General features: G+C 32.0%; 1 protein-coding gene and 1 non-coding gene across 2 annotated transcripts in view; one reads left to right on the top strand and one right to left on the bottom strand.

Moving 5' to 3' along the window:
• The window catches only part of LOC106462430 (bestrophin-4-like), a 72,679-nt gene that overhangs the window by 32,886 nt on the left and 34,890 nt on the right, over positions 1-4,903 (bottom strand). The gene's annotated exons all lie outside the window — the stretch shown is intronic.
• Positions 1,695-1,766, top strand: Trnaw-cca. Its single transcript has one exon. It is a non-coding gene; the product is annotated as a tRNA-Trp (tRNA).

The raw sequence follows: 4,903 nt of genomic DNA, 5'->3' as shown, positions 1-4,903 counted from the left end.
GGACATCTCAGTTTCTTGATTAACTAAATATTGTATCAAATATTTATATTTAAAAACATGATACAAATTTCATTTATAGCTGTTCTTGTCACTCGCTAGCACGTGTTGGTATCTGTTTACCTCGAGACGTTACAGGAAAGAAACGTGCACAGCCCTGGTCCACAGTTGGCGATCGGTTTAATAAAATTAAATATGTAATAAATTAGCTAATGGTAAAACTGTTATTAAACAAAATTGTTCACCTACTACACCATTGTTTCCACCCAACCGTTTTTGGCCTCTAGCTTACAGATCATTGTAATTAAGCAGACCTCGGCAAATATATAATGGACCAATGTTTTACTAATTGATATAATTAACTTGATAATTTTTTCTTCGATGCAGCAATAAATAAAGTCATGTACCTTCTAAATATGGTTTAAATCATCTCTTCTAGACATGTTTCCTCATAACATACTCTGAAAAATTACTGCTGTGACATAAATCCTCACATTAATTCATTCCTTAATGAAAATCTTTCAAACATCGTATCATAATAGAAAAAGCATATAGGTTTTTTTAACCTATCTTTACTAGACGTTATATCATATCGAACTATCCACTTAGAGACTTACTAATCTATCCTTACTGAAAACTTTCATTTCAAACAATTCACTTAAGCACCTACTAAACTATCTTTAGTGAAAATTGCATTATATGAAACTATACATTTAAGGGCCTACTAACTTATCATTACTGAACCCCGTATTCTATCAACCCCCAGTTGAGGACATACTAACCTATCCTTACTGAGCAACGTAACACATTAAACTACCCATATCAGGGGCTTTCTAGTCTATCTTTACTGAAAACCGTGATAAATCAAACTACATACTTAGGGACCTACTAAGCTATGCTTACCGAACATCGTATTATATCAAACTATGCACTTACTGACCTTCTAATCTATAGTTACTGGGTAAACAAGCAATCGGTGTGGCAGACAGTACAAAGAGAGGACTGATATTAATATGAGTACATACAATTTCAAAAATGGCCCAAAATTCGTGCGCTTTCGAATAGTTGACTATTCTTCTTCATCATCCAAAAACATATAGTACATAAATAGTTTTAAATCTTACTATAAAGATGATCCACTGTGTGTGTATGTTGGCATCCATATTCCAGAATTGGCTGGAACGATTACCGTAATTTTTTATACTGTAACTGAAAACTGTTCGACGGTTTAGATGTGCTAGTACGTTATAGGGATTTTAGTTAAATTACTGAGTTATTAGCTTCTATAAAGCAGTGGGTGAAACTAAAATACGATGTCTGTTCTAGTAACGGTGTCCTTCCTATATCTGTACTATTTTCCAGGTACTCTATGTTCTTTAGTTGACCGTTGCAGTGATTGAATCAATCCCAGGTATCTATCTTCGTGTATAAAGTCGTAATGTCATATATTTTCAGTCCTCCAATCGTTAAACTAAAATACGATGTCTGTTCTAGTAACGGTGTCCTTCCTATATCTGTACTATTTTCCAGGTACTCTATGTTCTTTAGTTGACCGTTGCAGTGATTGAATCAATCCCAGGTATCTATCTTCGTGTATAAAGTCGTAATGTCATATATTTTCAGTCCTCCAATCGTTAAAAAAAATAAGAAATGGAATTAAATAGCATTAAAAAAAACTTAAATCTTTTTAACATCCAGATCCGGTGGCGCAATGGTAGCGCGTCTGACTCCAGATCAGAAGGCTGCGTGTTCGAGTCACGTCCGGATCAACGATTAAATCTCTTTTATACAAAATCGTCTATTCGTTTAGCTTCTAATCCATGAATAGTTTTAAATTATAGAATATAAAATTACAGCACTATATGATTGAGTTAACGTTAAAAACACCTGAAATCATACTATTCCATTGATCCAGTGCCATATAAAACTAAAGAGTTTTCCAATCATAAACATTATTACATGTGTATCTGTTTATCCTTTGACACTTTTAGTGAGTCCTGATCTTTAAGTAGAGAGAAAATAGGAAACGATGAAATATTATTGGTCAACATTAAACGCTTGTACAACGTTTTTTTTTTATATTTAGAGTATTGGCATACTCCTCACAGTCAAATAATGTGTTTTATTCTATTTGACAATACGTACAAAGATCTAAATCCTTGCAGAATGGAAGATAAGCGCTAGGATTGTTTTCTTTTTTGGTTAGGTTTAAATGTATTAGTGGAAAGTGCAGAATTCACAATAAAATTTTTGTGGCATTTCAAATGTTTGATTGCATATTTATTACGCAATAACTTTCTCAATTTTGTTTGAATTGAGTAGCTATGTTAGAAGCCGCTTCATACTGTATTAAGTAGTTGATAGTTTTCAATGCATATTAATAACTGAAACATAATCTGGTAAAACAAATATTCTACTTTTTTATTTATTAACCTTATATTTCTGAAAACACAAACCTCTAATGATATCTAGCACGTAAAAGTCAGCTAAATTTCGGTTTAATGGAACCTTTTTCTTTGTTTTAACATCTAAAACATCTAGAAATAGATGCAATGGTGTGTTACTTTGAACATTACACCAAACACTTGTACGACAGCTAAAATCCCTAAGAACCATATGGTGCGATCTGATGAGATGTTAAACGAATTCCGGTTGGATATTTTTAGAAGCACTGCCTTCACAATGTCTTCTATAATCTTCTATGACGAATCTGGTTGAAGAAATGGGATATATATATACTAATTTTAGAATAATGAGTACGTTCTTACAATAAAAAAAATAAAGGAAGCCTTTAAATACTTCAACCATATTTCTAATATACATTGTGTGCGCATAATGGAGGTTGATTCAGTTCATAATTATTGTTTCTGTATTATCCTGAAAGTGTATAATTGAATCGTTCACTATACACGGATAATTAACTAGTTTCAATCATTGTATATCATTATGCTCTATCAGTTTATGCTGATTGCAGTAGAGAAAAATATACAATTATGTCCAATACAGTATGTCACTGAACAGTAAACTTTCCATTTTTGAGCACATTACGTTTTATACGGCCATTCATACTGCGACATGGAACAATTAACCATCCTTGTCTGGTCTGTTAAGTGTTCAGACCTATTTTTCTTTCACTGCGCATCTGTTAACATCTGTTAAGTTGTCTAGAATGAACTATAGAACAGTGGATATATCGGAGAAAGTCCACAAGTAAAAGCATATTTATGATGCAATTTTATTATTTGTGCTAATTGTATATCCATTTTGTCCATATTTCAAATGCTCATGTATTGTTATGGAGCAGTGTGAATTATTTATTGCTTGTCATGTCTGTGTACGTTTGACAAGTTCGATCACAATGCGATACGATAAGTGAGAATTAGGATATCACTTGACAGCAAAATATTTAATATGAACTTGAACAAAACGACAAAAGAAAAGAACGTACTAATATTACTGGAAGTTTTTCTTAAAAAAAAGACAGGAGAACAAAATAGCAACTTCCCGATCGACCTTGACTTTTTAAAGACTTAATTAACTATAACAATTAAATACTCAAATGGCTATGTTCAGCCAAAATAACAAACAAACAAAAAAAACAAGCACTTCATCTATGTAACCGTCAATCAGAAATGAGCATAAAAGGGTTTGCGACAGTTCTATCTTTGAATGACTGTCGCGTTAAATACACCAAAATTTCATGATCACCAATATCAAGGGTCTAATGAACACATACAGACTGCCTAGACTGGCTTCTAGCAATTAGGCGACAATCTTTACGGTAATATTTGTAAAAGACCAAAGATTGATATGTAAATTTATAATAAAATATGGGACAGAGTAAAATGTTCGAAAATATAGTGAAATTAAACTATACACTACAGAAAGGTGTAGTTTATGATGCAAACATACACTCAGTTCCAAACCTTATAGTGTATTTCAAAGCGTTAAAACGAAATTAGAAAAGAAAGCAATAAGAGTGATATATTTTGTCAGGAAATATATTGATAAAGATAGCTCAATATCAATATGAGGAAAATGGCAAATTAGATACACGAAAAGTATGTTCAGTTTTAATATGTGATATATCAACTACTTCTTACATGTTAACCTTTTGGTGTTTTATAAAGTGTACTCATCTCACCCTGAAGACATCCTGAGTAGTTATTTTTTCTTACTGGACAAATATAATTCATGCACTTAAAAATACCGTTAGTCTTTAATAATAATTTCTGATCAAAGAAGCCTTGGTATTAGAAGCTAAACTAAAACTCAACCTGTCCATCAGTATTACTAATCAATTTTACCTCTCTTTCGTTTCCACTTATCGTGATCAGATTTTTGTCCCCACTTTTGTGTCCTCTTTGTTAACGATGTTTTCGGCTGTAATCCCAATACTATCTAATGAGATTTGGCCAACTTAAAAGACTTAGGTTACTCCTAAGTACAAATTATTAGATACCAATGGAAAACAACCTTTATAATAAAAGTAAAATAACAAACAATAAATGAACATAAAAAGTAATCATATTCAATATTATATCGTTAAAATTGGCGGGCACAGCATATATAGCCCCTTTTGCAGTTACACGCTAAAATCATCAAACATACAAACATCTGTGTATGGTTTATGCATATGTACGACACTGATATTTAATAATTGATAAAAATGAAAGCTTTTATTTTCTGACTCAAATATAACATAAATAGACATGATATGTTGTAGTGATGGACCAGCAGTAATTTCCAGAAAAAACAGGAAAAACAACAGAGCATCAGGTGGCGTTTTAAGAAAGTGTTGTTAACATTACTTTATGACATACTTTGGAACTGCTGAATCGAAAATTCTCGTTGCCAAGCTCCATTTAGAGATTTTGGGGCTTCTACTTTGCAATAAATAAAGTAA

This window comes from Limulus polyphemus, unplaced genomic scaffold (genome assembly GCF_000517525.1).
Source record: "Limulus polyphemus unplaced genomic scaffold, Limulus_polyphemus-2.1.2 Scaffold1165, whole genome shotgun sequence".
Classification (NCBI taxonomy): domain Eukaryota; kingdom Metazoa; phylum Arthropoda; class Merostomata; order Xiphosura; family Limulidae; genus Limulus; species Limulus polyphemus.
The sequence above is the reverse complement of the archived record's forward strand: the minus strand, read 5'-3'. Positions and strand labels throughout refer to the sequence as shown.